Source organism: Saimiri boliviensis, chromosome 14, assembly GCF_048565385.1.
Source record: "Saimiri boliviensis isolate mSaiBol1 chromosome 14, mSaiBol1.pri, whole genome shotgun sequence".
NCBI lineage: Eukaryota > Metazoa > Chordata > Mammalia > Primates > Cebidae > Saimiri > Saimiri boliviensis.
In genome coordinates, this window is record NC_133462.1 from 70,399,107 (window position 1) to 70,413,035 (window position 13,929).

General features: G+C 40.7%; 1 long non-coding RNA gene and 1 pseudogene across 1 annotated transcript in view; both read right to left on the reverse strand.

Annotated features, from left to right (window-relative positions):
- LOC141581077 (uncharacterized) overlaps nt 1-13,929 on the reverse strand; it is a 292,842-nt gene that overhangs the window by 33,925 nt on the left and 244,988 nt on the right. The gene's annotated exons all lie outside the window — the stretch shown is intronic.
- The window catches only part of LOC101038232 (nucleoredoxin pseudogene), a 40,533-nt pseudogene continuing 28,570 nt past the window's right edge, over nt 1,967-13,929 (reverse strand).

A 13,929-nucleotide genomic window follows, 5' to 3' on the forward strand; every position in this document is an offset into this window, starting at 1 on the left:
CTGAGAGAGTAATGAAGGATGAACAGGGAGGGAATGGAGGGAGATACAGAGAAAGCTCCCTGGAAAGCTTAGTTCAGGAATCTAGGAGACAAATTTATAAGCTGCCTGATAGCGCCAGCTCTGCAAATATTAGGAAAACAGAGTATAATTGGGGTTATACCTTAGATTGCTACATAGTAAATTAGGTATCATCTTTATTAGTTGATTAACACTGAAATATATTTCTGGGTTTAACACAAATAGAATGTGATATTACTCGTCAGCTGAACCAAGCATCATGTATTAGTGTGTTTGGCTTTATTAAAAGCTTTGCAAAGAAGAAATAAAAACTTAGTTTTAGATGGTGAACAGACATAATTTTATCATCTGTCATTGCCATTAAGATACACCAGTGTGGAACTGAGGGAAGTGAATGTTACAACAGAGCAATTATGTTTTTGATACATCCTCAATGCATCAAATGTTTGTGTCACACTACTGATTTCTCTTGCTTGATGTAACAATATTCCATTTGTAAGCCTGTTACTCTGTCAGATAAAATATAAACTTGTTAATGGTTGTTAACTATAAAGGAAACAGACAGGTTAAATCAGAACATCAAGCATATAGTCTTTTTCTTGAAGCCAGATTAGTTCACAGATTGCTGTTTAGTACCATACAAGGAAATAAAGTCTTACACACTTAAGCCTTTAAAAAGACAGAGTCAAAAGGGAAGATCCTGCGTTGCTGTCTAATTTTGCGATATTTTCTATCTATGATCCTTTATTTACCCAAAGACCCATGAGGGCCTCTAGTCTTGTGTACACCCTCTTTCACACCCAGTTAGGAAACCCCTGAGGGCTTTTCTCCTCTTTTCCTTTGAATTTTGACAGCAACCTAGTACTTTGGCCTTTACATAAATGTTAATGAAAGCCCTCTTAGCCTGGACGCTGCTATTTCTCCTTCTTTTTCCTTTTGGTTGATAGTGACCAAAGATGCCTGCTTTATTTCCTATTAGGTGATTGCATTTCAGGCTGGTAACATCAAATAACAGTCTGATTACCAACTAAGTACCTCTGAACTACAAATCAAGAATCCCTTTTGGCAAGAAACAACAGTGTCAACAGCTCGTTGTGAGAAGCTGGGTTTTCCAAATAAATGGTTTGGGTTGGCAGAGTGCTGAGTGGAGCCAAGGGTGAAGTCCAGGATTGTTTAAAGACCCTGACACCTGCCTGAGTGAGGCTACAACCGTATGAGCCCCTCGGCCAAAGCCCTCCACCCCAAATCCTAAGAGCATAGTTGTTGCTTCTCTTTTGGTGACCTATGGTCAAATAAGAGGCCAATCTGGCTGGGCCTAGCCGACATGCCCTCTGCCCTCACTCCCACCCTAGGGCACAGCTCCTGTGGAAAATGTGAGGCTTCTGATAATTCTTTGTCTTTTTTAGTTCTGCTTTGAAAAGAAAAGGGAATGGCCATAGGGTAACCAAAGTGCGTGCAGGCAGCTTGGCAGAGGTCCAGTGACCTCAGACACAGAGCTGGGTGGAGTGAGAGGTCTGTGCTGGCTAGGAGGTGCTCCTCTAAGAACTCAGAGCTGAGTTTCTTGGGAATAGATATACAAGGGGAAGAATCTGTTAACAACATTTCTAGATCATGGGAGCTGCTCATATAAGCATGCAGAAACTCGGGGAAGGTCAAGATCGAGGAAGAGAGCGATGAAAGAATGAGAAGCTCTCATCATGAGGTGGGAGCTCAGTAACAGTAAAGCCATAACTGTATGAACTATTACCTTTGTTAAATGGCTTTTCTCACCCTAAAAAAGCCCAAAAGCTTCCTTTTACATTTGAAAAACTCTTCTCCAAGAACACGTTGATAAGCTGCTGTTTTTCCCTCAGACTAAGAAAAGCTGTCACTTAGGAAAGGATTTCCTCACCAACAGCTCCAAGCTGAGGCCTATCAAGGCCAAGACTCTTTCTCTGCTCCACCTCCACGTAGGTGTCGCCAGGCAGTTCCTCTGGCTGTCTGGTTGTGTACTTGCTGATACCAGAGTCAGAGCAAGAGCCCTGATCCACTGGCCCTTCACACTTACTCTGCAGAAGAAAATCCTGGTAGATTCTTTACCAAAAGCTAGTGACTCTGTCAAAGTGATGCTGTCTCTGTTCTGACTAGGCTGTGCCATCTCGTGATCCCAAGCAGAGTCTCCAACAATGGTGGATTCTGCTGCTGCTGAGAGAACATGTACCCCAGGGTGCTAACCTGGGGAGTGAATGCAGAAGCAAGGCACCACAAGAGGTTGGACACTTGGGTTGTATAATTCAGGACACATAGGATAAGTCTAAGGGTAGAGGGAAGGAAGGGGAGGAGGAGATGACTAAATTGTAAATAGCATCTCAGAAGGCCAGGCCCCATCAGGTGGGCTCTGGATTGAGTTTTTCTGCCAGGAAGTTATTCACAAAGTCCTCTACAATAGTAGGGGTGATCTCTTCCACGTCCATCACAAACTTGGCCAGTGCTGACATGTCCAGCATAGTGAGTAAAAGGGCAGCCTCTGGAGAGTTGATATAATCTCACAGAAGTCAGTCATGTCATCCTCCCCAGGTACAAAAAAATGGAAGTGGTGTCTCCTCCTTTTTGGCTTTGCATTTGGCAATGATTTTCTCAGCTATTGGCTGAATCAGCTGCTTGGCTCCCTGGGACTCCCTGTCATCCTCAGAGTCTACAAAAAAAAGAAAAAAAGAAAAGGAGGCAGGGTCCAATTGAGCTGCACAGTGAGTCAGAGATCTTCAGCACGGGCTTGGAGTGCCATGAAACTCCCAGCAGTCCTCGTCGTTAAGCAACTCTACTTGCACCCTCAAGCGCCGGCATGATCATCTTGCCCTGTGGGTCCAGCACAATGAGCATAGGGAATGTCTTGGATTCCATACAGCCAGCTGGAGTGTGACCTCCAGAACTCCTCAGTGGAGGGAATAATGAGCCAGAACCTATCACTGAAGTACTATTTGAAGGACTCTTCTCACCTGTCTTCACTGACTAGGATAATCTCAAAGTTCTGGCCTGCCTCCTTGATCTTCTAATAGGATTCCACCAGGCCCTGGGTGAGGCTTTGGCAGGATGGACCCCCACGTGCACAGAAATAGCATCCTGTGTGAGATCCTTCCAGGCTGCTGCTCTCCAGGCACTGTGAGTCATTTTTAAGGAAGGGCTCTGAAATGACTTCCCTGAAGAGTTTAGGTTCCCAAGGAATTCCATACCTTCTGGGTCATCTCAGATCACCAGCAGCCCATTCTTGCATACAACCTTTCCAGTGGTGGCATCAATGAATATTAGCAATGGAATGTCAGAAATTTGGTATTTGTTCCAAAGTTTAAGCTTCTGTGCTTCTCCTTGTAGGGCAGCTCCAGCTAAGGCATGTCCCGCATGAAGTCCTACCACTGCCACTGGTCATCCCTGCTGCTGCTTATCACCAGCTTCTAACCAAGCTATTCCTCCAAGAAGCTCACCATCCTGGCCCACCACAACCCTAGAATGCAGGCCTGTGGTGGGGCAGGCAGCAGCAATTCCACTTCCTCTGTCCATGTGGCCTGGATGCTGCTAATTTTTAACGGTAACAAGGGTGCTGGTGGGCACTCTGATGCCAGGTTTAACTCTGTCATGGAGCTGATTTTTTTCTAATTACCTAAGAAGCAGCATGAACATCTCTCCAAAGTGAGTATCACTTATTTGTCTTGGTAGTATATTAGTCGATTTTCACGTTGCTATAGAGATACTACCTGAGACTGGGTAATTTATAACAAAAGAGGTTTAGTTGACTCACAGTTCTGGATGGCTGGGGAGGCCTCAGCAAACTTAAAATCATGGTGGAAGGCAAAGGGGGAGCAAGCACCTTCTTCACAAGGTGGCCGGAGACAGAGTAAGCAAGGGAAACCACTATTTTAAAAACCATCATATTTCATGAGAACCCCCTCACTATCATGAGAACAGCCTGGGGGAAATTGACCCCATGATCCAATCATCTCCTGCCAGGCCCCTCCCTTGACATGTGGGAATTAAAATTTTACATGAGATTTGAGTAGGGACACAGAGCCAAAACGTATCATTCAGCCCCTGGCCCCTCCCAAAACTCATGTTGTTTTCACATTTCAAAACACACAGCTATAAAGATAATACCTGAGACCAGGAAATTTATAAACAAACAAACAAAAAATGTTTAATTGAATCAGTTTAATATGGCCTGGGGTGGCCTCAGCAAACTTACAATTATGATGAAAGGAGCAGGGAAAGCAGGCACATTCTTCACAAGGCAGTAGGAGAGAGAAAACACGCAGGGGAAACTGCCACTTTTAAAACCATCAGATCTTGTGAGAATTCCCTCACTATCATGGGAACAGCATAAGGGAAACTGCCCCCATGATCCAATCACCTCTTAACATGTCCCTTTCTTGACATGTAGGCTTTAAAATTCCACAAGAAATTTGGGTGGACACACAAGTCCAAACCATGCCAGGTAGTAAGTATTCTAGGTTCATTTAAAGAAAGGATAGCTTAACATGGTTTTAATCCTGTACCTTGCAAAAGAAAACCCTTGAGATTTGTAATTCTATGCCAGGGTTTCTTGACTGTGGCATTATTGTTTATCATAACTATCATTTTGGGCCTGATAGTTTCTTGTTGTGAAGGATTGTCCTGTGTGTTAGGTTCCCAAGGGAATTCCATACCTTCTGGGTCATCTCAGATCACCAGCAGCCCATTCTTGCATACAACCTTTCCAGTGGTAGCATCTATGAATATTAGCAACGGAATGCTGAAAGTTTGGTATTTGTTTCCAAGTTTAAGCTTCTGTGCTTCTCCTTGCAGGGCAGCTCCAGCCAAGGCATGTCCCGCATGAAGTCCTACCACTGCCACTGGTCAACCTTACTGCTGCTGATCACTAGCTTCTAGCCAAGCTGTTCCTCCAAGAAGCCCACCATCCTGGTCCACCACAACCCCAGCACACAGGCAGGTGGATAGGCAGGGATCAGCAACCCTACTTACTCTGTCCACATGGCCATTAGTTTTTAATGGCAACAAGGGTGCTGGTGGGCACTCTGTATCCAAAGCATCTACTCAGAAGACACCAGTTGGAGCTACGCACTGGGACAACCAAAAATGTCTCCAGACATGACCAAGTGTCCCATCTGGGCAAAATTGCCCTTTTTGAGAACCACTCTCCTAGATATATCTCATAAGGACTTTTACAATAGCTATAAATGGCTTTCTGTTATCCTCCCAGATGTCACCATTAATTAGACTTTTTGACTGTTTCCAGATTGCTCCACACCCTGAAAAATCTGTGTATCAGTAAGGACATTATTCTTATAATTAAATACCAAGAACTTATATTGAATTGGTTTAGTAAAGACTGTAAGAGTGCTCTGCTGTTACAATCTCTTTTTCCTAAAGGTTTCCAAAATTCTGGTTTATCTTAGCCTGACAATAAGTGAGCATTTAACTGCTCAGCTGTTGGGCCTTCTCCTTTATAGCCAGGGTTCTCTAGAGAATTGAGTTGTTCACAGAAAATACCAACGGGACATCTGTAGTCCTTTCTGCTCTGCCTCTGCCCTGATCCAAATTCTCTGCACCCCTCAGGTTCATGGTACAGTAACTGGAGGCCCAAAGAAAGCTAGTTCCTCCTGGTGATATAAAAATAGTTACTAACTTACATGTGCAGTGTTCTACGAATGGTTTTATACATATTCTTTTAAGAACATGTACAGAACTTTACATACGAAAGCCAGGCGGAAGACAAACTGGATTTCCTTTGTCCTTCCTCTCTGCATTCCAATATTAGTTTAAATGCGATCCACTTTCATCTTTTCTTGGAAAGTATGAATTTTAAAAATACAGCTTTCCAATTTTCCTTACAATATATGCCACGTAGTTAAATGCTCTTCAGGCTTCTAATAGCAGAAAATATCCATTTTGTTTTGTTTGTGACAATCAGAGTGGAAAAAAATAATGTTTTGGCTCATCTGAGGAAGAAAGGGCTTCTGGAAAAATGCTAGCAAGTGTTTAAATAATTATAATCACACACATAAAATTAAGTATTCTTAGAAATGCACTATGGTACTTTTTTTTACTGGGTAGGATAAATAAGGAACAGATTTTTATCTTTATTTTTTTTAGTTTTATTGGGGACATTTTATAAATCACAATGCAGTGAACCTCACCACATGAGTCGAGCTGGCCCACTGCCATTACTCAGCTCCGTAAAAGCACCAGCTCTCCTTTGAATTCCGAGAACAGCTCTTGGCCTGTGAGAACATCTGGGGCTCAAAGTTTTGGAAAGAAACAGTTCAGGTCCCTTTAGAAGGGCTCTCCCTATGGTGGGAACTGGAGTGTACACACACTTAAAAAGGATTTTGCAGTACCATTGGCCAGAGGTATTGGCTTAGAGCTCTAGCACCAGGGAAGATCAATGTGAGACCAAAACAAATCCCCAAGGAGCTTTATGAAATCATTCAGTGGGATTCAGGGGCCCAGAGTATGTTTTGTATCTCTTCTCTAGTCTTCTTCTATGTGTTTTCTCAGGGGAAACGAGTGTCTTATGGTTAATGGGTCCTTGCATTCTCATAAAATAGTGAAGAAGAAAGGGGTACAATCTGAAAAAGGCTGGGGTTTAAGGATATATTCAGAGGAACCCAAGCAAAGCTGATTCCCCATATAAAGTGCTGCCTGGTAAATTCTGACAGTGATTTTCAAAGCACAGAATGAAGACACTAACAGGTGAATAGTTTTGTCTAACAGTTATATGGAAGAAAGTCAATCATGAACATAAAACTGGTGGCTGTCTAATCTACCAGACAAAAGCTCCCTTAACTGCACCCCTGTCTATTCACTTTGGGGGCTCTGCCTCATCAGCTGCCAACAATGACATCTCCTGTTCCTTGGGGGGGAGGCAGAAACAGGAAACAGTGGGCGGAGAGAAGTGTACACACTCACAGGCATGTGTGTAGTTATCTTCAGCAAGAATATTTTCTTTCTAACTCATTCAGGATGGTTTAAGATGAAGAGAGATAATATTCATTAAACATAATTACCTGAATGATTTTAATTACAAATCATTAAGGAGAGATATAGCCTTGTATTTTCTGAGAAAATGGAGCACTTAAGAAATCATGTTGCCCCTTTCTCTGATCTTTTGGCTTTACAGATGCATGTTATGAGTATGATTTGGATAAAGCTGTGGGAGCTCTGAGGTATATAAAATTAAATTACACTGCCAACAAAATAAGATTTCTTTGGCTCACCCTCATCCTCTCTTTTGAGACTCAAAGACCCTGCCAAGTGCCACAAGATGATTATTTCTCAGAGCCCCCACGTGGCATAGGTTACTAAACTTTCCTTTTGAATCTGCCATTGTTCGCTATCTTTGGTGCCATCTTGCTTTATGGGTCCAAAGCCACCTTGCTGTGACAGTGCCTTAGTGCAGTGTTCTCAATGACATGGCTGCTGTGGGTCTGAGTTGGTGAATACTGAGTACTACTGCAGTCTCTAGAACTCAGGAAATGTCAAAACTGAGCTGTTATAAGCCCTAAAATGTGGTGCATCTCTGTTTCCCTTTTCACACTGTAAAGGAGGGCTGTGTCGCACTGCCAATAATTCACAAAGAGTTCTTTTCATTTCACTTAACGTTCATTTTTGCCTACAACTTTATGGGGCTTTTTTGGGTGACAAAGAAAATAACAGACATTGTACTCATTGTTTGCTGTAGACCCAGTGTCCCTTTGAGCTACTTTTGAGGCACCTTTTCTCTGGGTAAGTCTTCCTCAGGGAACTCTTAGGTTCCTTGTGCAAATGAACTTACTTTCAGGGATCCAGACAGATGAAGTGACAGAGTGGGTTCGAGCCTAGCCCCAACTCCTATATATTAGTTGTAATTTGAGCATATTTTAATACATTCTATTCTATCTGAAAATAAAATCAAGGGAAAAAACGGGACAGTAATCTGTATATGCAAAATCTATATATTCGGACAAGCCAAGATGAACAATCACCTAACATTCCAATTTTGTTTGGTTTGGTTTGGTTTTTGGTTTGCTTTTAGTCAGTCTTAGTTAAGGTATATATTCTTGCCTAATAAATATTTATTGGAAATGTAATGTTCTGTTTTCAGCAAAATAACAGACTAATTATTAAGTAGATATGTTTGAAAGTTCTAGCTAAATAAACTTATCTACATTTCTTCCTTTCAGATTAGCTTTATATGAGTCGTTACAGAACAAGTGGTTGCAGAAGGTCACTAGCATTCTGGAATATTATTGTCTTCACTATACAGCTGGATATATACATTTCAAGATCTATAGAAAATGCTGGCTTGCTTATCTAACATTTCTTCATATAGAGAACAACCATTTATATTTATCTATGGAGGACAAGATAAGTTGAGTTTAAAACAGAGGTACTTCATCCTTCATTGACTTCTGATTCTTTAGTAACTTCTGATTCAGTAACTTCAAATCTTTTAGTAACTTTTGAATCACCATGAGTAAGTCAGGTTTAGCTGAGTTTTAGTGTATTTTATTGCAGTCTGCTGAAATTGGCACTCCATTTCCATTATACACAGTAACTACGCATTAAGTGACATATTTGAATAACACAGTCACTACCCATAAAATATGACAGAAACTTTTCTGAGGCCTCCTTGTCCTATCTCAAGCATTCTTGTGGACTGCAGTATGGATATGTTATCCTTCTTGGTCAGTGAGCCACACAGCGAATGACAGATCTATTCACCTGGCTCTCACTAGCTGCTTATGAGTCCCTTTATGAAATGTAGGCTGTAACACCAACCAGAAGTCGCTGGACAAGCAGATAAAGAAATGCCTACCTACAGCTTAAGACTGACTTGTTTGGAGCTGTCAATGACATTTCTACTGGGCTCTTCACTTTCTGGAAAGAACAATAGAATCAAGTGTATGCTATTACTTCCCAGTCACCTCCAACTCTCACAAAAATATCAAAAGCCTTCCCAGTCTTGGGGAAATCTGACAAGAGACAGAATTATGAGAATCATCTACTCTGTGTTCAAAACATTTGAGTTATTTTATAAGTCAAAACCTAATAGTATTTTTATGTCTGTAGTACTATTCACAGGAGGCAGGGAGGGAGCACCAAATCCCGACCCTGTGCTGATTGGTGTGAGCCCTGGATACAGGACAACGGGAGCGACCTGAGACCTTCCCATATCATACTAAGTCAAAATGCCATAAAAATCCTCAGGAATTCAATGCTTTTAAGGAGAAAAAGCCAATGACACTCTCATCGTGTCATTCAAAAGGAAGTTAATATGAATAAAGAAAACTAACAAAGAATGGTAGGGAAATCTGTGAGCTACGTCACAACCCCTGGCAACAAGCATGCACCGACTCCCCTTCCTGGCCATCATTCATGCCTGATGTTCTCGGGAATGTGTGTTTTGTCCCTCGATGCTTGACAAAACAGCTCTCTACAGGATTATTCCATATGACCAGATCTAAAGGTTTTTCCAATCTAAACGGTAAGCCCCACACCCCCACGGGCAGGGACTTCTGTTTCTTTTATTCATTGATGTGTCTCCAGTACTCATTAGAGTGTCTGGTATACATCAGTGCTCAACAGATATTTATAAATGAATACACAAATGAATTCTGTGGTATATTTTATTTCTATACAGCATTTGACAGCTCTGAAGAAGACTTGAATTTGCTCCCTCAGCATCCAGGCCACTGCAATTTTCTGGTTTTCTCCCTACTTCTCTGACTACATTTTTGTTTTATTTTGCTGTTTGTTTTAAATTTCTCAGCTCTTCTTCCTCCCTTCTCCTTTATTTACTTTCATTCTTAAAAATCATATTTATGTTCAATTTTTTAAAATCATGCCACAATAAGAATCTATTTCACTTGGACCTCCATTACAGGAGCTTTGCTTTCAGGTTAAACTAGTATTAACATAAATACAGGAGAGGATTAGGAAGCACTTATTGGCTATTTAAACTGAAAACTACAGAAGGAGAGTTATTCCAAAGCACAGCCAGATTCAGAGATTTTGGAGTTGGCTGTTCCCTGAAATTGTGCGGTGGCCCCTCGGAACCTCTAAACTCCATCCTCATTATTCCCAGTTCAATCAGAGAGAAGCTACTTCCTTGCTCTTTCTGACACATACAGCAGTCTGAAATGAGAGTGCATTGATTGCTTTGGTATATATTTCATAATCTACCAAGGAGCCCTGTATATGGAGTCATTCTCCATTGAAATGCATGGGCTGAGAGTTGGGAGGGGTTATACACCCAAAGGGAAATTCTGGGTTGCCTGGATTCTTGGCTAGCATCTTAAAAGATGCATGTTATAAGTAAACTGTGTAGTTAAGGCCACTATAATGCTGAACTTTGTTGTGGGAGGATACTTGGTAATGCCAGGAAAAATATACTAGGGTTTTCTGAGTTGCTAGTACCATATTTGTTGATTTAGATGCTGGTTACAGGATAAAAAATCTTCCAAATCATACTATAGTTGGAGCCTACCTTCTACATGGATTGTATACCTCAATAAAAAGTTTACTTTGAAATTTAAAAAAGAGGCCAGGCATGGTGGCTCACACTTGTAATCCCAGAACTTTGGTAGACCAAGGCCCGTGGATCACTTTAGCTCAGGAATTCAAGACCAGCATGGGCAACATGGCAAAACCTCCTCTCTGCAAAAAATGCAAAAATATCTGGTGGCACATGCCTGAAGTTCCAGCTACTTGGGAGGCTGAGGTAGGACAATTGCTTGAGTCAAGTAGGCAGAGATTACAGTGAGCCATGGTTGTGCCACTGGACTCCCTCCTGAGTGACAGAGCAAGACCTTTCAAAAAAAAAAACACCTAAGAAATTAAAAAAGAGAAAGAAAATGATGCTAAAATATGTTGGCAGGTAAATATTCCCTCATATCTGATAGTTTATTATCTATGGATATTTATCAGTTGTTATATTTCTGACCTCTCTTTATCTTTTTCTTAGCCTATTTCTAGAATGGGAAATGACTTATCTGATGGGTGAGTTTGGAAGACAGTTATTATACCAAAAGTTATTTGAGGGTAGAAAGTATGTTTTATATATCTAGATAGTCTCCACAGCCATATAATAGTGCTTTACTAAATAAATACTAAGAAATTCATGAGTGAATATATAATCTATAAAAGTCCAAGGAAAGAAAACAAAGTTATAATAGGATAGTTGGCCCCAAAGCCATAGGACATTGTATTCTATTGACCCCAAGTTAGGTAATTATGGCCCATGGGCTAAATACAGCTCAACACCTGTTTTGTGAATAAAGTTTTATTGGAACACAGGAACACAGCCATGCTTATCCACTTACATACTGTCTATGATTGCTTTCACTACAATGGCAGAGTCAAGTAGTTGCAACAGAGACCATATGGCCTGCAAAGCAGAAAATATTTATTATTTGGCCCTTGGCACAAAATGTTGGCTGATTCCTGCTATAAACCACCAGCTTGACCTTAACTACTTATTTATTAAACCACTATTAATTGATTCATTCACTAGATCTTTGTTGAACGTATAGTATTAGGATAGACACTGTGCTAAGTACTGAGGACTAGTGAATGAACAACAAAGATGAGGTTTCCACCATTGTGAAGTTTACAGAGTGGTGGGTTACACTAACTAGGGCAATATTTGAAAATGTTTAGTGTTTCATCTTTCCCTGAATTCCTATTTCTAGGGCTTCAAATAATCATGGCTTCAAATACATAATCTAAACCCCAAACCAAAGGTTTGCTTTATAACTTTTCAACAAATTTTGCACTTGGAAAAAAATTCCTGTGATAAAGTACCAACACAGCGTGCTCCTGTCATTGACTTTTCAACATTGAAAGAGAGAGTGGGTTAGTGATGCTGTTTTATAATCAGAAAATGCTTAGGGGATAAAGATCTGCAAACTTTTGGTCAGCATAGCATTTTGGAAATTAAGCAGTTAATCTCATTTTGTTCCCTTCATTGTTAGTGGAACAAGTTAGGACTTAATAAACTTGCTTTTCAAATGTAACTCTTTTTAATGAAACATGAGGTTACAAAGTTCTCATTCTTCAAATCAAACCAAGCTGAAAAAAAGTTTTCAGGTCAGTTAACACATGCGTCCTATCCACACTATGACATTCTGTGGGAGGAAAAGGAGGAGTTGTGCAAAGAAGGGATTTAGCCATTATTACTGCTTAAATGTCCTAAAATTTGCAATACAGCCGGCTGACAAACTATTTCGCTTTTACCTATGCCCCTGTTACAGGTATAAAAAGAAATAATTTTGAAACATCTATACTTGTTCTCTCATGCTACTAACATTAAATGATCCCAACATGGATGTGTGGGGAAATATACTGCAGATTCCACACTTTCCTGCTCTGTAGACCTGCAGTGTTTCTCAGTGGTTCAGAGCACATGTAATAAGGTCAGGTTGTCCTCAACACTTGTTCCCTACATTGAACTTCTGCTCGGAAGCTGCTTTCACCACTCTTAGCAAGTATTGATGTTGCCACCATTTCAGTAGGATTATCCTGGAAAAATCTGGACTCTGATTTTGAAAGGCTCAATTCCCATTCATGTGTGTGGAAGCAGGTGGGCAATGCCATAAAGAGGAATGATTTCAAATGCAAAAGGGATTCTTTCCTTTTCAGGAGAAAACATGGAAAGATTTTTTTCTATCTCTAACACTTGCACCTATGCTACTTCAAATGAAATTAGACTTACATTTTGTCTGCCTCCTAACCATGTAGCCAGAGATCCATCATGATAAGTGAAGTCGTCAGAGACTGTGATGAAAGGAGAGCACAGAAATGTTGCCGTAGTATCTAAAATACTCTTCCACTCTAATAAAACAATTTCCAGAATATCTCAAAATGCCATGAGACCTGACAAATAATTTTAGAAGGAATTGGAGATTCTTACACATTGGTCAGAAAAGGGACTGGCTCTGCAAAGGTTCTTAATCCATTTGCCTTTTTTAATTAATGGAAGATGTTGGGTATACATTATTTATATGTTACTGCATAAGTCTAAGTTTACATCATGCAAACAAATCAGGACCTGGAGCATCCTGGTACCTAGGGTTGCTTCATAGGAACTGGCAGTTCTAAGCCAGAATTGTTTTTCACTTTGAAGGTGATTCTGCTCAGGGCTGAAGCCACTGCATAAACAAACTGACGGTTTGAAAAGAAACACCCCAGTTTTAATTCCATTTGGAACTAAGTTTAGATCATAATTCATCTTGTAACAGAATTACATTTTTATAAAGATGTTTGTAATTTTAGCCATTAGTGTTTCTGTACATAACAGGGATCGCCAAAACTGTCAAATTCAAGTACTTTCTTCTGCAGCAAAGAGAGTAAGTGAGAGCTATCAGTTACTCCATACAGGCTACAAAGACCAGGACAATTGAAGACTTCCAGAAGGAGCCGCTAATGACGCTCTCCTTTCTTACTGTCTTTTCTATCAAAATTAAACACAGAGGCCATGGGACTCGGAGGGGCTATCTCTAACTTCTGTCCTTGCAAATAGCTCCCAATCAGAAGAGGACTTCCACACATTCCTGCTAACATCTCAAGAGGGTTCAGAATGGAACAAATATTTCACAATATACAGTGCTTCTCAAACTCTAAAGCACGTCTGGACCACCTGGGGATCTTGTTTTATAAAGATTCTGATTCAGTGGATCAGGAGAGGTACTGAGATTCTATGTTTTCAACATGCTCTTCCGCAATGCATCTGGTCCTCCAACCATACTCTGAGATCTGAGCATAAAGAGCAACAACTTTGGGGTAGCCACCTGGAGTTATACGTGGAAAAGAATATTCTGACACTAAATTCTCACTTTCTGGGAAAGAATGATGCCATCTGTGAGTGAACTTTTCCTAGCTTATGGTAGCAGTAGCAATAATGTC